We start from the raw sequence: 23594 nt of genomic DNA on the forward strand, positions 1-23594 counted from the left end.
TGAACTGTAAGTTCTTGGCCTGATGGCAAGGCCCATATACAGTGACAGAAAGGGTAGGCCCTGTGAACTACCACCTGCAACAGCCCAGTAAGTGCAAAAACACCCAAGTATACCACATTAATCTACTAAAAAAATGAATTGAGCTGGTTCCTGTTATCTCTGAACTAGCCACAAGTCCTGAAAGCCCACCAGGGCATACTCTGTTCAACAAAGGAGAAGAGCTACCTACTGCCAATCAACAAGACCTCATCAAACTAACAGACTCACGCACCAGTTGGAATAAACCTCACTGGACATAGTCCTCCTTGAGATTTTGTTTGTGTAGACAAATGGGTTCGAGGGAGCCAAATACTGATCCACAGAGATCAGAGCAATATTATAGATGGATACGTTCATGAGGAAACCACCAATCAACAAAAAACTGATGCAGAAACCTCTTCCAAAAATCCAGCATGACTCAATCGTCCAGATTAACACCGGCGGCATCACTAAAGTGCCAATCAGGAAATTCGATACCGCCAGAGAGAGCACAAGCATGTTGGTTGGTGTGTGAAGCTGCTTGAAATGAAAAACAGAGATGATCACAAGCAGATTTCCACACACTGTTAGAAGAACCACAGCAGCTGAACATACGTACAGTAAGATATAAACTGCAGGAGATACAGATCTCTCTGGACAGGAGAAATGCACACAGTGATCAGATAGGTTCAGGGATACATTAAAAAAGTCTACAAAATATTTAAAGATAACAAATATTGAATGTTGCCTTTTTAAAACAGTAACATTACAAATTCATAATAAAAAATGTGAGCTCAAGCCTGCTCTGATATTTTTATAGCTTAGAAATTGATCACGCCCCCAAGATTGATTGACAGTTTGATACTGTAGATATGGTGTCATAGCTTGTTGAAAAAGAGCCTTAAATATTATTTGGCCACCTCTTTTTTATAAAAGCAATACTCATCATTTTTGTTGACTCCCTTGTCTACAAACCTGAGTGTTTTTTTTGGTCATTAATAGTATTTTATAATCAGTGCAATATTTTACATGGGAGCCAGCGCAGTGTGGATAAGATAGGGGTGATATGAACCTCATGTAGTATTAACTACCTCAGTCTCCAAATGAGAGACTGGAGTCAATACTTACACCAAGGACTTTCACTGCTGTAAATGATATAACTGAGTTGCTACATAATCAGAAAGCTTCCTTTTAACTGCTTTCAGTTCTGTTGGAATTGAAGTAGCAGCAAGTTACTCAACATCCAAAGTCTAAAGTTCTCAGGTTTATTAAGCTGTGTGTCTTCAGCATAGCAGCAGATGTGGGCTCTCTCACTCTCTCAATCTCTCTCAGCCAAGGCCTACTCCAACCACACCTTCTTACCTGGACTTTGCCTTTTTTATTTTTTCCCCTCTTCCCCATCCTCCCTTTACCTTTTCCCTTAATAAACACAATCCTTGGGGTTTTTTTTGAACATTTCTAAGGCTCAGCATGCTTGTGCTCCAACCTGCTCTGGCACTAGATGCCACACTGGTGGGGAAGGTGAGCATGAGCACAAAGCATGAATACTGAGAGAAGTGATTGCCCCACCCAACAAAAGGATACCTTACTGCAACATTTGGAGACTAGCCTCCAAAAGCAGACGTTATCCCAGGAACTGGCACAAGGTTTATGAGCCATCACTGAAGAGCAAGGAGAGAGGAAGGAATTCATCCCCAGCCACCAATGTGACTGCCCCAAACTTCAGGGTCCAGCCCTAGAGAAGAGCCAAGATTTCAAAGAGGGTGACCTGGATATGTCTAACCCTGTGATGATCTAATGCCCACAAAACCTGACCTAACAGACTCCTCCCTGCCCACAAAACCTGGCTTGCTGGTTGTGTCATCCATGATAAAAAAAAAACACCCAGTGCCCCCACTGTAAACCTGTGGTAGGATCGCATTCCCGTCAAAGACCTCCTAGACATGGAGAGCATGGTAACATTGGCCGGATTCTCAGTTCTCCCTCAGCCCCTTCCGGATGTGTGGGACGCTGTCAGTATCCTGCATGCATGGAGATGATACAGAGGTGCCTGCAGCCAAGTTCAGAGTGGGGAAACGATCAAGTGAGTGGCCTCTCCTTGTTGGTTTAATGTCTGATCTACCTGTACCTCTGCTGAATGGAAGAAACTGACCTTTGTTTCCCACTGTCCAGCTACCCCCATCATTGTCAGCAAGCCACACCAGAGGGAAGTTTTGGGAGACAAATAAAGCAATGCTAAATTATTGTTGGGGACAGGTGCTGGAGATGGAAGGAGAACAAAGGGCTCTGTCCACCTCATACTTCCACATCCATTGGGGTCTACTACACTAACACACAGTATGTCATGGGCACCTCCTGGCGCCCCCTTGGCGTCCCCTTTGAGAGGATAGGAATGGATCTTTGGTGCTGCTGCCAAAAAGCAACCTCGGGACACAAATATATCTTAGTGATTGTGGATTATGCACCCCACTAGCCTGAGGCCCTCCTGCTCAGAAAAGCTACATCCCGAAACTTTTCCCCCTTTTCTCTTAATAAACACAACCCATCTCTAAGGCTCAGTGTGCCTGTGCTCCACCCCATTCCAGCACTATATGCCACAGTCTATTAAAGATGCATAAAGATGCTCTATCTCTACTAGGGGTATCACTGTAACGAGTGAGTTAAAAGCTTGGTCTACGGAGGCCATCCTACAACTGCAGGGATCCTTTGATTGCATGGACTGGAGCATCTTTACAGACACTGCCAAAGAAATTGATGAACTCACAGATGTGGTCTCAAGTCAGATTGTTTAATGCCCACCAAGACTACTGAATTGTACCCAAATAACAAACTATGGCTCAGAAATAACATGTCAATAATGCTGAGAAAGACACTCACAACCTTTTTCTATGGTTCTGTTGGAAAAAAATATTATAGCAAAAAAGGAGTTAAGAGCTGAGATCAGAAAGGCAAAAGACAAAATTGAAAGGCAGTTTACTCAAAATAATGTCAGTCCATTGTGGAATGGTATGAGAGCCATGACTGGTGCAGGAAAAAAGACCATAATCCTACCATTCTTGATGGTTTTTAAAGTTACTTGGAGTTAAATAAATATTAAAACTATTTTTGTTTGTTTGGTTTTTAAATGTGTTGTTTTTTGGCAAAAATTAATAAAAAAAAAAATCCTTGCATCATTCAGCAGTCCTAAACTGTGTAAATTTTGGATGTTCAGAAATAATATTTTCTAAAACATTTTAGTCTTCAACATGAATGTTAAAAAAATTTGGACAATGGAAGATTAATTTTTAAAAAAAATTATTATTATTTCAGACATACTGTTTTAGCCCTTTTTTTCCTCATGGACAATCCAGAAAGAGAAAATATAAAAGAATCTATATATGTGTATAAATAATTTATGCATGAAAGGACAGGAGCAATGAATATTCCAGTATTACATCAAGGATGAAATATTTACTGTTTTTAATTTTTCTTTTTTTTTGTATTGTAGTATAACTACATGAGGTGTAGAGGTGTGTTTTTACAGTTGTATTGTGCATATTGTTTTGGTTTTTATACCTTATCACCTGGTCTGAAAGTTTGAGTTCTGCAGTTAGTTCGACTAGCTACTGTGCAGTGCTGTTTAACAATCGCCAAGATTAATACATTAGCTCTCTGTATCATGTAACATCAGCCTAATTGCTTTGTGGATACATACAGTAGTTTTAAAAAGTGTTGAATAGGCCCATTTCTTTGCATCTCTTCTTGACAAAAAGAGATAAGTGTTAGCTGCTCGTTTCCTTAAAATGGCATTGTGACTCGGATGTTTCACAGCAGACGCTTGGAGAGTGTAACTCTCTGCCAGTCTACAACAATGTGAATTTTGCTCAGCACTTTTTTTATTCCTCCTTCCCTTCAGCACGGCTCAACATAAACCTACGGCATTTTACAGGGTAAAATTCATAAGGGGCTGAAGTACCCTAATGACTCCACTGATCAGAATCTCTCTCTAAGCATGCAGACCTGTTGTCTGACTGAGTTCAACTGAAATTGTTGATCTTGCAACTGAAGCTATGCACAATAGATGCATGTGCCCTTCAGCAGAGTCCTCCATATAGCCTGAGAGCCGATTTATGTATTATGTATAGTATGATTCCTTCATTATTGTATGATATAAGTGTCTATAGCACAAATATTAAGAGAGAAATAAAGATTATACTATTATATAATCTTGTACATATATATATATATATATATATATATATATATATATATATATATATATATATATATATATATATATATATATATATATATATACACATATTGCATTGCATTATAAATAGTAATAGACTAAATAATGCCATTACATAATATGTATTATATTGATGGTGGGAATTTGATTTGTTACAGAAGGTTAAAGGTAATATAACATAATATAATATAATAGCAATATTAGGTTATTCATGAAAGAACATTTATTAATGCAGAGTCTGTTTGGAATACTCGCAGAGTTATGATTAATTTAAAGCATCTCCTAAACCACGGGTAAAACAGAGCATAAATAAATGGATTAATGGCAGAGTTAAGATATATCAAGACAATGACTTTATGAATAGTTTCTGCCTGTACTTCAATAACATTTCCTAATAAACTGAAAATAAAATATGGAAGTAAACACACCAAAAACACAGACACTAAAATTCCGAGGACTTTAGCTGCTTTTCTCTCAGATTTCATCGAGTGTGAAGTGAGTTTCTGTGTTTTAGGCCGTGTGTGATTATTAAGCTCCCTGATAGCAGTGGCATGTTTCTTAGCAATCACAAAAACTAGAGTATACAATATGATTATCACAGAAAGTGGAAATATTAATGATACTACAAGATCAATTACAGAACCAACCTGATTCAGAACAAGGAAACATTGTCCAGGACATATTACAAAGCTCAGGAAGGTTCCACTGAAATAACAGAATGCTATGACATATGTCAGACACACACACCAGTTAGAATATACCACATAGCACATAGTCCTCCTAGACATTGTGTTTATGTAGAGAAAGGGGTTTGAGAGAGCAAAATACCGATCCACAGCGATGAGAGTGATATTATAGATGGATACAGTCATAAGGAAACCATTCGTCAATAAAAAGAAGGTGCAGGAAGCTTTCCCAAAAACCCAGCATGACTCGATTGTCCAGATTAACATCAAAGGCATCACTAAAGCACCAACAAGGAAATCTGACAGAGCCAGAGAGAGCACAAGCATGTTGGTCGATGTGTGAAGCTGCGTGAAGAGAAGAACAGAGATGATGACGAGCATATTTCCACACACTGTTAGAAGAACCACAGCAGCTGAACACACATACAGTAAGACGTAAACTACAGGAGATACAGATCTCTCTGGACAGGAGAAATCCTCACAGCGATCAGACTGGTTAAACTCTGTCAGGTTCATGAATACAGCATTTCTCTAATGTATACAGAGTTTAAAGTTTGGATATTGGACGCCACCCTTGTAAAAACGGTAACTGTTAAAAGTCATAATAAAATGACTTATGGCTCAAACAGTTCTGGTGCTTTTATAGTTTATAAATTACTCACACCCAACTGAGCTTAAGTGACAGCATGATGCATATGATGTCATGATGTGTTGGAACAAAAGGCCTAGTACTTACTGGCCAGAGAATAAAACCTGCTATTACTCAAATTTGTGTTTGAGAAAAGACTCAAATAAATATGAACAAAAAGTGTTTATACTGAGAAAACCTGCCCTACAGATAAAGAATAATTGTGTAAAAAGGGTGACAAAAACATATTTATTTTCAGAATAAATTCTGATGCCTTAGTGAGTGTCTCTTCATGTTTACACCCCAAACTGCCATAATACCATATGAAATATTATCAAATTCTCTACCTATGGTAAAGTATGGTGTGATATTTAGACACACTATATGACACAGTAAGATTATTATAAATAGGAACCACTGAGGGGATATTATCTCACCACCCGTAATAATATAGGAATTCTAACACTGCTTGTGTATTGCATGTAGTATTTTTATTCTGTCTTGCTAATGTGAGGATCTGTGTTTTCTTGTTGGTGGTTACCTGCACTGATAATCAGTGTGGGGATCATGTGATCTGCATTGTGTGGCTGCTTGTCCTGGGTCACATGAGGCATGTCACATGACACATTAAGAGATTATAAAGTTTGACTTGTGGAGTTGACACTCTCTTGCTGCTGCCATTTGCCACTGCAACTAGACTCCCGTCATACAGGTAATGGAGTGACTAGACTGTGTTTTAATCGATATAGGAACTGAATTCTCATGTTCTGTTTTAACTTTATCAGGGTGACTGCTAGAATAATGTGTTCCACTCTTCATGAAGGACACAGGTGACTGCGTGGCATTTGAAGGACTTGTGACCTCCTATTGAGTTGCTGGGCTGCAGACACTCTGCACTGGAGTGCCCCATTTTATCTTCCTGGGTTATTGTGCTGCGGGGAGTATTGAACACTCTTGCAAAGGACCAGGCCAGCCACTGTTTTATTGTCAGTGTACAAGTCTTTTTTTAATTTGTTTGTTGGTTGTTTTGTTTGCCTTTGGCTTGGTCCTTTTTTTTTTTGTCCTTGGTCTAGTGTAACCCTGCCTTGACCAAGCCAGCGTGGTGGTCATTGTGTTGGGAGCTGGCTGTTCTCCTCTTTTTGTCTCTGTATAGGTTCTCTGTACAAGGCCGGATCTGCACCTCACTACTGCTCCTTTCAGTTGGGGGCTGCACTGAGGGGACACTATTTTGGTGTGTACTGGTAACATGCAACACGGTGTGGTATTTTGTAGTGGTAATTACTGACCTTGTGTGTGCAGTGTTTGCTATGTTGCATGCTTGTATGGTGTTGGGTTTGTTGTGTCTGTCTCTCTCACCAGGGCCTCCTAGGAGAGGAGCTGTGGGTGCCGTGCCGACCCGACCTTATTAGTTTGAGAAGCTCCAGCCAGTTTCCCTTCGTCTCTTTTTCACATTAGCAATTGTACCTATTCAAAATTGTAATAAATTTGAGCTTGTGTACATGCCTTGTGTAAACTGTTTCTTTGCGGGCAAGTCTAGAATCAGCCACACTATAGAGAGAAAAGGGGTTTCCCCCACCCATTTTAGGGGGTGGCGTAGTCAGACAGTAAAGTATATGTAGGTATTCTGCGTGTCAGGTACCACACTAATTCCTACTTTTAGGTGCTTGCACTTACATGGACAGTATGCAAGTTAGGGTGTCTTGTTCAAAATCTAAAAGCACAGTGGTATTTTCTGACTGTTTTTTAGCAAAAACTAAAAAGTCCTGTCTCATATCCTATGACTTCTACAGGTGTTTTGAGCTCTCTGATCTGACACTGCCTGGAAGCCCTGACCCCTTCCCTGATGTTACATGCTCTTGACTGAATTCATGTGGCACCCTCGCTTTCTGTCAAGATAAACGAAGAATGTTTTCATTGTTCAATAATATGAAATAAATCATCTCCAGGTTACACATGTAACCATGGTTCCCCGAGGGAACGAGACGCTGCGTCGAAACGCTATGGGAACGCCTTCAGCGTGACCGCGCTCTGAATCACATGTGTAATCAGTCCAATGGATGGGCGAGACGTCACGGGCGGGGTGACGTAGCGACCCGGAAGCATAAAAGCCCGAGCGGCAAACGCCACGCTGGCTTCTGAGAAATGAGGCAAGCACGGCAGGGATGCCGGAAGTGTGGCACTGAGACACAGCGTCTCGTTCGTTTCAGGGAACCATGGTTACATGCGTAACCTGGAGACGTTCCCCTTCAGGAACTCGAGCTGCGTCGAAACGCTATTTGAACGAGTATGCCCACGCCGCCAGACTTACAAATCCTTGCCTAGTGTGGAAAAGGCACAGCTCAAGGCAAAAGGACAGAAGATCCGGGAGCGGCTGGCATATCCAGGCCGTACAACCTAGCAAACGTCAGGGGCGTGGACCAACCCGCCTCGTTGCAGATGTCCTGCATGGACACATCTGCCAGAAAGGCTTTCGAGGCCGCCACACCTCGGGTAGAGTGAGCCTTAACCCCCAAGGGTCAGGGGAGACCAGAGGACTCATAAGCCAGGAAAATGGCCTCCACAATCCACCGGCTGAGGGTCTGCTTGGTAGCAGGAAGACCCCTCTTCGGGGGACCAAAGCATACGAGCAATTGGTCCGCCCTGCTCCACAGGGCAGCTCTGTGGACGTACGCATCCAGTGCTAGCACTGGACACGTACAGTTAAGATTCTGATGGTCAGGCTCCCAAAAGGGAGGAGGACAGAAGGCCTGCAGCACGACCGCCCGTTGTGCCGAGGAGGGAACTTTCGGTACGTACACCGCTTGGGGGTACAAGAACACTTTGGCCAGACCGGGCGCAAAGTCTAAGCAAGAGGGGGCCACAGAGAGGGCATGAAGATCCCCCACTCTCCTAAGAGAGGAAATAGCCAAGAGAAAGGCAGTTTTCAACATCAAAAGACGGTCCGAAATCTCCTCTATAGGCTCGAAGGGGGGTGTACAGAGAGCCTCTAAAACCATGGCCAGGAACCAAGGAGGGACCCGAGATCGCACTGGAGGTCACGTAGACTTTCAGGGTGGAGTGGCTCAGCCCTGCGGAGCGACGGGCCTGCAGGAACTCCAGCACTGTACCAACTGGGCAGTGAACAGAGTCGAGCCGGTGGTCTCCGCACCAGGAAGTGAAAAGTTTCCACTTCAGGGTGTACAGTTTCCTCGTTGAGGGAGCTCTGGACTGGAGGATGGTCTCAACAGCCCCGGTTGAGAGACCAAGACCCTCAGAGGCCACACCCACAGCTTCCACAACTCCGGGCGGGGGTGAAGGATGTCGCCCCTAGCCTGTGAGAGGAGGTCCCTCCTGACGGGAATCTCCCATAGAGAGCCATCGAGAAGGGAAATCAGGTCTCTGAATCATACTCGGGCCGGCCAGAACGGGGCTACTAGCAGCAAGCGGACCCTGTCCCGGCGCACTCTCTCCAGAAAGGCGTACAGACACGGCCTCGGCCACGTCTGTACCATAGCATCCAGTCCTAGGGGAGCTGGATGAGTCAGAGAGAACCAGAGGGGACAGTGTGACATCTCCCGAGTCGCAAACAGATCCACCTGAGCTCGGCCGAACATACGCCATATCTGCTCCACCACCTTGGGGTGGAGCCTCCATTCCCCGGGCATCGGCCCCTGCCTCAACAGGGCGTCTGCTCCCATATTGAGACGGCCAAGGATATAAACTGCACTCAGCGAGAGGAGTTTCCCCTGGGACCACACAAGGATCTGGAGCGCCAGCCTGTAAAGGGGGCGCGAGCGCAGACCTCCCTGGTGGTTGATATAAGAGACCACTGCCGTGTTGTCGGTGCGCACCAACACGTGGCGACCTCTTAGGTCCAGGAGAAAGTGTTTCAGTGCTAGAAACACAGCCAGCATCTCCAGGCAGTTGATGTGCCAAGTAAGATGGCGGCCGCTCCACAGACCACAGGCAGAGCGGCCACTCATGACCGCTCCCCATCCAGCAAGAGATGCATCCATCACTAGCGTTACGTGGCGACAAGGAGCTCCCAGCACTGGGCCCTGAGACAAGAACCCAGGTTCCCTCCACATGTCTAAGGCACGCAAGCACCGCCGCGTGACTTTGATCATGCGGAGCGAGTTTCCCCTCAGGGAGAACCCCCTGGTCTTGAGCCACCCCTGTAGGGGTCTCATGTACAGCAGGCCAAAAGGTATTACTTTGGACGCAGCTGCCATCAGACCCAGCAGTCTCTGAAACTGCTTCATAGTGAGTGACCGGCCTTCACTCACTCTCGCGACTGCTGTGAGGATCGACTCGATCCGAGCAGGAGACAGGCGTGCCTGCATCGTGGTCGAATCCCACACCGCGCCCAGATAAGTGATTCTCTGTACTGGAGAAAGCACACTTTTCTCGGCGTTTAGTCTTATCCCCAGCTCTTTCTTATAGGCGTGAATGACATCTCGATGCCGAACCGCCATCCGCTCCGATCGAGTCAACCAGTCGTCGATATAATTCAGTATGCGGATGCCCCGGAGCCGCATAGGAGCCAGAGCAGCATCCACACACTTCGTGAAGGTGCGGGGTGAGAGTGCTAGGCCGAACGGAAGAACGCGATATTGGTAAGCTTCGCCCCCAAAAGCGAACCTCAGGAACTTCCTGTGTTGAGGAAGGATGGAGATATGGAAGTAAGCATCTCTTAGGTCGATCGTGACAAACCAGTCCTCGGAGCTGATCTGAGACACGACCTGTGTTACCGTGAGCATCCTGAACTTCAGTCGTGCGACTCAGAGGTTCAACTGCCGCAAGTCCAAAATGGGACGCAGCCCTCCACCCTTCTTGGGAACAATGAAGTACCGGCTGTAGAGCCCGGACTCTCTGTCGCGAGGAGGGACCACCTTGATGGCCTCCTTCTTCTGGAGAGTGTGTACTTCCTGTTCCATTACCAGAGCCTGCTCGGGACACACCAGAGTGGGAAGAACCCCGGAAAAGCGAGACGGAGGAGAGCCAAACTGAATTCGGTAGCCTCTCTCTACAGTACGCAGGACCCATTGAGACACATTCGGCAGAAGTTTCCACGCTGCCAAATAGCTCACTAAGGGGATCAGCCTCTCGAGACCGACCTCGGGTACGGCGAGAGCGGCTAGCTTGGTGCCCTGGAGGGGCGAACTGACAGGGGATGACTGAACTAGCTGCTCCGAAGGCCTCCAAAGAGGCCGCGAGCCTCCCAGACCCGCTAAGTTCCCGGGCAAGAACTGGGAGAAACGCTCGCCGGAGACCGCTGCGCCCTGAAGCACCATAGGTGGCAGGGTTGGCAGACCGACCTCCCGAGGGCACTGAGGCGAGACGGGCACCGTATAATGAGGTGTACACTGTCCCGCCCCAGAGGGGCCCGCCGCAGCCCTCCTCGCCAAAAGAATGGTCCTCAGATCTGTCTTCGTGTCAGAGGGACAGAGCCCAGAGCCCAGAGCTCTGTTTCTGTGCCTCCCTGTGAGAGGAGGCAGTACAGGGAGGGGGCTGCCCCCGCCCAGCAGCCCGACAAGCCAGAGAGAAGCGAGGGAGAAACCGCTGGAACACCGCCGCCTGCGTACGAGCCTGCTGGTAACTGTCAATGACGGAGCTAACAGCGCCGCCGAACAGACCAGAGGACGCCAACGGGGCGTCCACGGCCAGCCTGAGCTCTGTCACGAGCTCAGACGGCATCTCCCCATGCTCATCCAGCTCCTTGAGCAGGTCGGCCTGTTACGCCTGTAACACCGCCATAGTGTGCAGACACGCACCAGCCTGACCCGCTGCCATGTACGCCTTGCCCACCAGCGCTGAGGTGGTCCGCAGTGGCTTGGTGGGCAGCGCCGGAGCCTTCAGGGACGAAGCCGCACCAGGGGACAAATAGCTAGCTAACGTCTATTCAACCCTGGGCATCGCCCCGTGGCGACATTGTGGTCCAGCCCTGCCACGGTAGCAAAGTAAGAGGAGGCGGGACTGAATAAACTGGCCGAAAAAGGCCTCCTCCATGACCTCGACACCTCGGTGTGGAGGTCGGGGAAAAAAGGCAGGCTCTGGCATGGAGGTGGCGGTTTACTGTGCAGGAACCGCTCACCTAGCTTCGACCCCTGCGGTTCAACCCGTGTTTCAGTGAACCAGTCAATGCTAAGTTTAGCAACCTTCTCGGAGGAAGACAGGCAGAGCCTGAGCGGACAGAGCAGACAGTGGATCTGGAGGGTGAGGAAGGAGAAAGGGACTCGTTCGTCTCCATTCCCTCCGCCAGATCCATCTGCGAGCCCCACGAGCACAACCGCCGCTCTGCCTCAGCAGAAGCAGGGCCGGCACCGTGAGGCACGCGAGTGAAGGCTCCCTCCTCAGAGAGATCCTTCCGGGAGCGAAGCGCACGCAGCCTTTTTTTCCGGCAAATGCTGACAATGCGAGCAGCCGGCGCCCTCGAGAGCCGACTCTGCATGCTCGGCTCCCCTCTCGCCCTTATGTTCGGATTTGTCATTGGCCTTAGGCATACCTTTTTCAGACAACACAAAATTGGCGTTAGCCATTCCTTTTTCAGACAACACACCCCGCCTGTGATGTCTCGCACATCCATTGGACTGATTACACATGTGATTCAGAGCACGGTCACGCTGAAGGCGTTCCCATAGCGTTTCGATGCAGCTCGAGTTCCTGAAGGGGAACTATCAATGTACAGTGGGGTCCAAATGTTTCAGACCACTAGTGAAAATGTTTCAGTTTGGTGTTTTTTTTCTTAAATTTAACACAAACATTTTCATTACAAGTGATATTATCATCAGCAATAAATTGAGTGAAAAGCAGATTCTTAGAAATATTTACATGAATTTCAGAAATTCTTAGTATTTGGCATGACTCTATTTGCTTTAATGACAGTGTGCACTCAAGCTAAATCAGACTCAACAAGTTTGTGTAAAACCTGATGATCCATATTAGATCAAATCCATTGGCATGCTGTGCTGAACAAATGCTTCAATGGAAGGGATAAGACTCATGGAAAATCTAGAACTGAATAATGAATAGTCTAGATGTTGCTAATTTCCTTTTTTTATTTTAGAATTTTCAAAAAGAAGCACGAGTCAAATCCAGGAAGTCTAACTAAGAGCATTAAACAAGGTTAAAAAGGAAAACTAGGCTTATTGGCATAATAAGATTTTGCTCAGAGACAATGAAACACAAATACAAAGTGCAACAGGGCTACACGGGTCAGCCTTATGAACTTGTATTTTCTCAGGTGCATGTTCAGAGTGTGTAGATCTAGAATCAGCCATAAGCCTCTTCTCTTGTTTGGAATTAGTAAATACCTCGAGTAGAAGCCTCACTGGTTCTTTTGTCAACCAGTAAGAATATTTCCTCACAAAGGACCTGAGCTGATTCAACTTGAGCCTTTGAAAATAGTATTCCCTTGAACTAAGGTGAAACAACAGCACCTTAGCGTCTGTATCCCCTGTTTACTATTCTTAATACCAACTTTGACAACACACACATGTGCCATGCCTCTCTCTTTTCAGTGAAGCACTTTAGTACTTGTGAAAACAACATGCTGGTGTATCTGGTGTGGAAACAGTCTGTTCTAGCCCTATCACAAGCAGCAGACCGTGTCTTCCCAAACATACACAGCACTGTGGCACAGTGGTGGAGAATGTCGGCATGCATGCAAACTCTGACCGCCGCCCCTTTTTCGACTAAAAAAAACACATGGATACCCTCTCCCAGCACCACCTCGAGTCCAGCCTCTGGCAGCAAGAGGTCACACAGGAGTTTGCCTGAAGGCTACGGGCTGCAAGCAATGAGCTCTTAGCCCTCCTTGAGGTGAACTCTGTGGGAGCCACTCCGTTCCCTGACCCACGTCGTGACGTCCACCACATACTCCCCAAACTGACTGGTGATGAAGATGTCGAAGCTTACCTACACACATTTGAGTGCATCACTGTCCAAGAGGGATGGGATCGAGAGAACTGGGCCCAGGTGGTGGCATCCCTGCTGTCAGGAGAGTCAAGGTCAAGGCTGAGAATCTGGCCTGGTGCAGACTGTCTCCACCCATTGTGGCTGGTGTGGTCCTTTAAACCGAGAGCCACTCCCCAGCATTAAATGGACTCCCTCATGTGCATAGCAAAGCCGGAACGCTTGCCTGGGGACAAAGTGTTAGAGAGGATTGCCATAGATTAATTCCTCAGTGTGCTACCTCTGGAGGAATGCAAGGCCATGAGAGCCTGAGCACTGGCCATGCCGAGGGAGATGATAGAGGCTCTGGAACATGCGCTTGCCATGCTCATGATGGGGAGAAGGCTGCAAATAGGGCCCTTGGGTGAATCCAAGGGAGGAGAGGAGGGAACCCTGAAGACAACCCGGCTACTCCCCAAAACAAATCTATGCCCACAGAACCCAAACTGCCATGCCACACCCCCTGATGAAGGCATTGCTTGCAGGCTGTGCCGTCCACCAAAAAAAGCCCCTGATGCACCCACCATAAGCTTGTGGCTAGAGAGGCCCCTGTCCAAGCACTACTTGACCCCTCAGGTGGCTCAGATGGGTGGGACCTTCACAGTCACCTGTGTCCATGGAGACATCAAAGAGGTCCCTACCACCAAAGTTTGGGTGGTTTGTCTGAACAGGTGAGTGGCCTCTCCTCACTGGGTTAATGCCTGACATATTCTTGCCTCTTCCTGTAGGGAGAGATTGGCCAGGTTTCCCTGCCACCCTGTCCCAATCTCGAAAGGCCCCAAGAACCAGAAATCCATGGCGACAGAGACCTGCAGATGGAAGGCCCATCTGACCGGCCTACCTAGTGGGGAAGGGAGAAGACAGTATGGATGAAGGCACCAAGGGTGAGTTCCCTTTCTTCACTAATCGCCTCCTTTCTGTGTATCAACAGGCCACTCAGCAGGGTAGCTTTAGCAGAGAGCAGAAGGAGGACGACTGACTAAAACACTGCTGGAGCCAGGTGCTGGAAATAGACAGGGAGCAGACGCATGGGGGCCAAGCTTTGCCAGCCTCCTATTCCTCATTAAAAGAGGCCTCTTCTACTTTCGCAAGGAGCACTGGGGCCAGATGCTCGACTTCCTCGTGGTGTCCTGCTCAAAAATCAACACGATAATGCAACTGACCAAGTGCACCTACTGGTCCCCAGTGCGAACTGTAAGTTCTTGGCCTGATGGCAAGGCCCATATACAGTGACAGAAAGGGTAGGCCCTGTGAACTACCACCTGCAACAGCCCAGTAAATGCAAAAACACCCAAGTATACCACATTAATCTACTAAAAAAATGAATTGAGCTGGTTCCTGTTATCTCTGAACTAGCCACAAATCCTGAAAGCCCACCAGGGCATACCCTGTTCAACAAAGGAGAAGAGCTACCCACTGCCCATCAACAAGACCTCATCAAACTAACAGACTCACGCACCAGTTGGAATAAACCTCACTGGACATAGTCCTCCTTGAGATTTTGTTTGTGTAGACAAATGGGTTCGAGGGAGCCAAATACTGATCCACAGAGATCAGAGCAATATTATAGATGGATACGTTCATGAGGAAACCACCAATCAACAAAAAACTGATGCAGAAACCTCTTCCAAAAATCCAGCATGACTCAATCGTCCAGATTAACACCGGCAGCATCACTAAAGTGCCAATCAGGAAATCCGATACCGCCAGAGAGAGCACAAGCACGTTGGTTGGTGTGTGAAGCTGCTTGAAATGAAAAACAGAGATGATGACAAGCAGATTTCCACACACTGTTAGAAGAACCACAGCAGCTGAACATACGTACAGTAAAATATAAACTGTAGGAGATACAGATCTCTCTGGACAGGAGAAATGCACACAGTGAACAGATAGGTTCATGGATACATTAAAAAAGTCTACAAAATATTTAAAAATAACAAATATTGAATGTTGCCTTTTTAAAATAGTAACATTACAAATTCATAATAAAAAAATGTGAGCTCACGCCTGCTCTGATATTTTTATAGCTTAGAAATTGATCACGCCCCCAAGATTGATTGACAGTTTGATAGATATGGTGTCATAGCTTGCTGAAAAAGAGCCTTAAATATTATTTGGCCACCTGTTTTTTATAAAAGCGATACTCATAATTTTTTGTTGACTCCCTTGTCTACAAACCTCAGTGTTTTTTTGGTCATTAATAGTATTTTATAATCAGTGCAATATTTTACATGGGAGCCAGCGTAGTGTGGATAAGATAGGGGTGATATGAACCTCATGTAGTATTAACTACCTCAGTCTCCAAATGAGAGACTGGAGTCAATACTCACACCAAGGACTTTCACTGCTGTAAATGATGTAACTGAGTTGCTACATAATCAGAAAGCTTACTTTTAACTGCTTTCAGTTCTGTTGGAATTGAAGTAGCAGCAAGTTACTCAACATCCAAAGTCTAAAGTTCTCAGGTTTATTAAGCTGTGTGTCTTCAGCATAGCAGCAGATGTGGGCTCTCTCACTCTCTCAATCTCTCTCAGCCAAGGCCTACTCCAACCACACCTTCTCACCTGGACTTTGCCTTTTTTTCTTTTTCCCCTCTTCCCCATCCTCCTTTTACCTTTTCCCTTAATAATCACAACCCCTCTGGGTTTTTTTGAACATTTCTAAGGCTCAGCATGCTTGTGCTCCAACCTGCTCTGGCACTAGATGCCACACTGGTGGGGAAGGCGGGCATGAGCACAAACCCTGAATACTGAGAGAAGTGATTGCCCCACCCACCAAAAGGATACCTTACTGCAACATTTGGAGACTAGCCTCCAAAAGCAGGCGGTATCCCAGAAACCGGCACAAGGTTTATAAGCCATCACTGAAGAGCGAGGAGAGAGGAAGGAATTCATCCCCAGCCACCAATGTGACTGCCCCAAACTGCAGGGTCCAGCCCCAGGGAAGGGCCAAGATTTCAAAGAGGGTGACCTAGATATTTCTAACCCTGTGATGATCTAATGCCCACAGAACGTGACCTAACAGACTTCTACCTGCCCACAAAAGCCTGGCTTGCTGGTTGTGTCATCCATGATAAAAAAACACCCAGTGCCCCCACTGTAAACCTGTGGCAGGAGGGCTTTCCCATCAAAGACCTCCTAGACATGGGTAGCATGGTAACATTGGCCCGATTCTCAGTTCTCCCTCAGCCCCTTCCGGATGTGTGGGATGCTGTCAGTATCCTGCATGCATGGAGATGTTACAGAGGTGCCTGCAGCCAAGTTCAGAGTGGGGAAACGATCAAGTGAGTGGCCTCTCCTTGTTGGTTTAATGTCTGATCTACCTGTACCTCTGCTGAATGGAAGAAACTGACCTTTGTTTCCCACTGTCCAGCTACCCCCATCATTGTCAGCAAGCCCCACCAGAGAGAAGTTTTGGGAGACAAAAAAAGCAATGCTAAATTATTGTTGGGGACAGGTGCTGGAGATGGAAGGAGGACTAAGGGCTCTGTCCACCTTATACTTCCACATCCATTGGGGTCTACTACACTAACACACACTATGTCATGGGCACCTCGTGGCCCCCCCTTGGCGTCCCCTTAGAGAGGATAGGAATGGATCTTTGGTGCTGCTGCCAAAAAGCAACCTGGGGACACAAATATGTCTTAGTGATTGTGGATTATGCACCCCACTAGCCTGAGGCCCTCCTGCTCAGAAAAGCCACATCCCGAAATTTTTTCCCCCTTTTCTCTTAATAAACACAACCTATCTCTAAGGCTCAGTGTGCTTGTGCAATCAATGTTCCAGTATTACATCAAGGATGAAATATTTACTGTTTTTAGTTGTTTTTTTTTTTTTTGTATTGTAATATAACTACATGAGGTGTAAAGGTGTGTTTTTACAGTTGTATTGTGCATATTGTTTTGGTTTTTATACCTTATCACCTGGTCTGAAAGTTTGAGTTCTGCAGTTAGTTTGACTAGCTAGTGTGCAGTGCTTTTTTACAATCGCCAAGATTAATACATTAGCTCTCTGTATCATGTAACATCAGCCTAATTGCTTTGTGGATACATACAGTAGTTTTAAAAAGTGTTGAATAGGCCCATTTCTTTGCATCTCTTCTTGACAAAAAGAGATAAGTGTTAGCTGCTTGTTTTCTTAAAATGGCATTGCGACTCGGATGTTTCACAGCAGATGCTTGGAGAGTGTAACTCTCTGCCAGTCTACAGCAATGTGAATTTTGATTTGCTCAGCACTTTTTTATTCCCCCTTCCCTTCACCACGGCTCAACATAAACCTACGGCATTTTACAGGGTAAAATTCATTCGGGGCTGAAGTACCCTAGTGACTCCAGTGATCAGAATCTCTCTCTAAGCATGCAGACCTGTTGTCTGACTGAGTTCAACTGAAATTGTTGATCTTGCAACTGAAGCCATGCACAGTAGATGCATGTGCCCTTCAGCAGAGTCCTCCATATAGCCTGAGAGCCGATTTATGTATTATGTATAGTATGATTCCTTCATTATTGTATCATATAAGTGTTTACAGCAGAAATATTAAGAGAGAAATAAAGATTATAATACATATATATATATATATATATATATATATATATATATATATATATATACACATATTGCATTGCATTATAAATAGTAATAGACTAAATAATGCCATTACATAATATGTATTATATTGATGGTGGGAATTTGATTTGTTACAGAAGGTTAAAGGTAATATAACATAATATAATATAATAGCAATATTAGGTTATTCATGAAAGAACATTTATTAATGCAGAGTCTGTTTGGAATACTCGCAGAGTTATGATTAATTTAAAGCATCTCCTAAACCATGGGTAAAACAGACCATAAATAAATGGATTAATGGCAGAGTTAAGATATATCAAGACAATGACTTTACGAATAGTTTCTGCCTTTACTTCAACAACATTTCCTAATAAACTATAAATAAAATATGGAAGTAAACACACCAAAAACACAGACACTAAAATTCCAAGGACTTTAGCTGCTTTTCTCTCAGATTTCATCAAGTGTGAGGTGAGTTTCTGTGTTTTAGGCCGTGTGTGATTATTAAGCTCCCTGATAGCTGTGGCATGTTTCTTAGCAATCACAAAAACTTGAGTATACAATATGATTATGACAGAACATGGAAATATTAATGATACTACAAGATCAATTACAGACCAAACCTCATTCAGAACAAGGAAACATTGTCCAGGACATATTACAACGCTAAGGAAATTTCCACTGAAATAACAGAATGCTATGACAAATGCCAGACACACACACCAGTTAAAATATACTACATAGCACATAGTCCTCCTACACACTGTGTTTATGTAGAGAAAGGGGTTTGAGAGAGCGAAATACCGATCCACAGCGATGAGAGTGATATTATAGATGGATACAGTCAAAAGGAAACCATTCGTCAATAAAAAGAAGGTGCAGAAAGCTTTCCCAAAAATCCAGCATGACTCGATTGTCCAGATTAACATCAAAGGCATCGCTAAAGCACCAACAAGGAAATCTGACAGAGCCAGAGAGAGCACAAGCATGTTGGTCGGTGTGTGAAGCTGCTTGAAGAGAAGAACAGAGATGATGACCAGCATATTTCCACACACTATTAGAAGAACCACAGCAGCTGAAAACATGTACAGTAAGATATAAACTGCAGGAGATACAGATCTCTCTGGACAGGAGAAATCCTCACAGCGATCAGATTGGTTAAACTCTGTCAGGTTCATGAATACAGCATTTCTCTAATGTATACAGAGTTTAAAGTTTGAATATTGGATGCCACCCTTGTAAAAACGGTAACTGTTAAAAGTCATAATAAAATGACTTATGGCTCAAACAGTTCTGGTGCTTTTATAGTTTATAAATTACTCACGCCCAACTGAGCTTAAGTGACAGCATGATGCATATGATGTCATGATGTGTTGGAACAAAAGGCCTAGTACTTACTGGCCAGAGAATAAAACCTGCTATTACTCAAATTTGTGTTTGACAAAAGACTCAAATAAATATGAACAAAAAGTGTTTATACTGAGAAAACCTGCCCTACAGATAAAGAATAATTGTGTAAAAAGGGTGACAAAAACATATTTATTTTCAGAATAAATTCTGATGCCTTAGTGAGTGTATCTTCATGTTTACACCCCAAACTGCCATAATACCATATGAAATATTATCAAATTCTCTACCTATGGTAAAGTATGGTGTGATATTTAGACACACTATATGACACAGTAAGATTATTATAAATAGGAACCACTGAGGGGATATTATCTCACCACCCGTAATAATAAAGGAATTCTAATACTGCTTGTGTATTGCATGTAGTGTTTTTATTCTGTCTTGCTAATTCCTACTTTTAGGTGCTTGCCCTTAAATAGACAGTATGCAAGTTAGGGTGTCTTGTTCAAAATGTAAAAGCGCAGTGGTATTTTCTGACTGTTTTTTAGCAAAAACTAAAAAGTCCTGTCTGATATCCTATGATTTCTACAGGTGTTTTGAGCTCTCTGATCTGACACTGCCTGGAAGCCCTGACCCCTTCCCTGATGCTACATGCTCTTGACTGAATTCATGTGGCACCCTCGCTTTCTGTCAAGATAAACGAAGAATGTTTTGAATGTTCAATAATATGAAATAAATCATCTCCAGGTTACGCATGTAACCATGGTTCCCCGAGGGAACGAGACGCTGCGTCGAAATGCCATGGGAACGCCTTCAGCGTGACCGCGCTCTGAATCACATGTGTAATCAGTCCAATGGATGGGCGAGACGTCACGGGTGGGGTGATGTAGCGACCCGGAAGCATAAAAGCCCGAGTGGCAAACGCCGCGCTAGCTTCTGAGAAATGAGGCAAGCACGGCAGGGATGCCGGAAGTGTGGCACTGAGACGCAGCGTCTCGTTCCCTCGGGGAACCATGGTTACATGCGTAACCTGGAGACGTACCCTTCAGGAACTCGAGCTGCGTTGAAACGCTATTTGAACAAGTATGCCCACGCCGCCAGACTTACAAATCCCTGCCTAGTGTGGAAATGGCACAGCTCAAGTCAAAAGGACAGAAGATCCGGGAGCGGCTCGCATATCCAGGCCGTAGAACCTGGCAAACGTCAGGGGCGTGGACCAACCCGCCGCGTTGCAGATGTCCTGCATGGACACACCTGCCAGAAAGGCCTTCGAGGCCGCCACACCTCGGGTAGAGTGAGCCTTAACCCCCAAGGGTGAGGGGAGACCAGAGGATTAATAAGCCAGGGAAATGGCCTCCACAATCCACCGGCTGAGGGTCTGCTTGGTAGCAGGAAGATCCCTATTCGGGGGACCAAAGCATACAAGCAATTGGTCCGCCCTCCTCCACAGGGCAGCTCTGTGGACGTACGCATCCAGTGCTAGCACTGGACACGTACAGTTAAGCTTCTGATGGTCGGGCTCCCGAAGGGAGGAGGACAGAAGGCCTGCAGCACGACCAGCCGTGGTGCCGAGGAGGGAACTTTCGGTACGTACCCCGCTCGGGGGTACGAGAACGCTTTGGCCAGACCGGGCGCAAAGTCTAAGTAAGAGGGGGCCACAGAGAGGGCCTGAAGATCTCCCACTCTCCTAAGAGAGGAAATAGCCAAGAGAAAGGCAAGACAAAGACGGTCCGAAATCTCCTCTATAGGCTCGCAGGGGGGTGTACAGAGAGCCTCTAAAACCACGGCCAGGTCCCAAGGAGGGACCCGAGATCGCACTGGAGGTCTGAGCCTCAGCGCACCGCGGAGGAAACGTGTAACCAGGGGGTGCCTGCCCTCTGACTGACCACTGAGAGGGGCTTGGTAGGCCACAATAGCCGCCACGTAGACGTTCAGGGTGGAGTGGGTCAGCCCTGCGGAGAGATGGGCCTGCAGGAACTCCAGCACTGTACCAACTGGGCAGTGAACAGGGTCGAGCCGGCGGTCTCCGCACCAGGAAGTGAAGAGTTTGCACTTCAGGGCGTACAGTTTCCTCGTTGAGGGAGCTCTGGACTGGAGGATGGTCGCATCAGCCCCGGTTGAGAGACCGGAAGCTCTGAGTTGTGCCCCCTCAGAGGCCACACCCACAGCTTCCACAACTCCGGGCGGGGGTGAAGGATGTCGCCCCCCGCCTGTGAGAGGAGATCCCTCCTGACAGGAATCTCCCATAGAGAGCCGTTGAGAAGGGAAATCAGGTCCAAGAACCATACTCGGCCCGGCCAGAACGGGGCTACTAGCAGCAAGCGGACCTCGTCCCGGCACACTCTCTCCAGAACTCGGGCACGTCTGTACCATAGCATCCAGTCCTAGGGGAGCTGGAAGAGTCAGAGAGAACCAGAAGGGACAGTGCGACGTCTCCTGAGTCGCAAACAGATCCACCTGAGCTCGGCTGAACATACACCATATCTGCTCCACCACCTTGGGGTGGAGCCTCCATTCCCCGAGCATCGGCCCCTGCCTCGACAGGGCATCTGCTCCCATATTTAGATGGCCAGGGATATAAACTGAACTCAGCGAGAGGAGTTTCCCCTGGGACCACACAAGGATCTGGAGTGCCAGCCTGTAAAGGGGGCGCGAGCGCAGACCTCCCTCGTGGTTGATACAAGAGACCACTGCCGTGTTGTCGGTGCATGCCAACACGTGGCGACCTCTTAGGTCTGGGAGAAAGTGTTTCAGTGCTAGAAACACGGCCAGCATCTCCAGGCAGTTGATGTGCCAAGTGAGATGGCGGCTGCTCCACAGACCACGGGCAGAGTGGCCACTCATGACCGCTCCCCATCCGGTGAGAGATGCATCCGTCGCTAGCGTTACGCGGCGACAAGGAGCTCCCAGCACCGGGCCCTGAGACAAGAACCCAGGTTCCCTCCACATGTCTAAGGCACGCAGGCACTGCCGTGTCACCTTGATCATGCGGAGCGGGTTTCCCCTCAGGGAGAACCCCCTGGTCTTGAGCCACCACTGTAGGGGTCTCATGTACAGCAGGCCAAAAGGTATTACTTTGGACGCAGCTGCCATCAGACCCAGCATTCTCTGAAACTGCTTCACAGTGAGTGACCGGCCTTCTCTCACTCTCGCGACTTCTGTGAGGATCGACTCAATCCGAGCAGAAGACAGGCGTGCCTGCAACGTGGTCGAATCCCACACCGCGCCCAGATAAGTGATTCTCTGTACTGGTGAAAGCACACTTTTCTCGCGTTTAGTCTTAACCCCAGCTCTTTCTTGTGGGCGAGAACAACATCTCTATGCCGAACCGTGATCCGCTCCGATCGAGCTAATATCAACCAGTTGTCGATATATTTCAGTATGTGGATGCCCCGGAGTCGCATAGGAGCCAGAGCAGCATCCACACACTTCGTGAAGGTGCGGGGTGAAAGTGCTAGGCCGAACGGAAGAACCCGATATTGATAAGCTTCGCCCCCAAAAGTCAACCTCAGGAACTTCCTGTGTTGAGAAAGGATGGAGATATGGAAATAAGCATCTCTTAGGTCGATCGTGACAAACCAGTCCTCGGAGCTGATCTGAGACACGACCTGTGTTACCGGGAGCATCCTGAACTTCATTCGTGCGACTCAGAGGTTCAACTGCCGCAAGTCCAAAATGGGACGCAGACCTCCACCCTTCTTGCGAACAATGAAGTACCAGCTGTAGAGCCCGGACTCTGTCACGAGGAGGGACCACCTCGATGGCCTCCTTCCTCAGGTGTACTTCCTGTTCCATTACCAGAGCCTGCTCGGGACGCACCAGAGTGGGAAGAACCCCGGAAAAGCGAGGCGGGGTAGAGCCGAACTGAATTCGGTAGCCTCTCTCTACAGTACGCTGGACCCATTGAGACACATTCGGCAGAAGTTTCCATGCTGCCAAATAGCTCACTAAGGGAATCAGCCTCTCGAGACTGACCTCTGGTACGGCGAGAGCGGCTAGCTTGGTGCCCTGGAGTGGCGATCCGACAGGGACGACTGAACTAGCTGCTCTGAAGGCCTCCAAAGAGGCCACGAGCCTCCCAGAGCTGCTACATTCCTGGGCGAGAACTGGGAGAAACGCTTGCAGGAGACCGCTGCGCCCTGAAGCACCATAGGTGGCAGGGTTGGCAGACCGATCTCCCGA

General features: G+C 46.8%; 1 long non-coding RNA gene across 1 annotated transcript; it reads left to right on the top strand.

Annotated features, from left to right (window-relative positions):
- The first annotated feature begins 6220 nt into the window (after positions 1–6220).
- On the top strand, positions 6221–7063 carry LOC113533693 (uncharacterized). The gene is made up of 2 exons (XR_008301305.1): positions 6221–6275; positions 6349–7063. It is a non-coding gene; the product is annotated as an uncharacterized LOC113533693 (long non-coding RNA).
- Positions 7064–23594: the final 16531 nt, after the last annotated feature.

The sequence above is a fragment of the Pangasianodon hypophthalmus genome, chromosome 30, assembly GCF_027358585.1.
Source record: "Pangasianodon hypophthalmus isolate fPanHyp1 chromosome 30, fPanHyp1.pri, whole genome shotgun sequence".
Classification (NCBI taxonomy): domain Eukaryota; kingdom Metazoa; phylum Chordata; class Actinopteri; order Siluriformes; family Pangasiidae; genus Pangasianodon; species Pangasianodon hypophthalmus.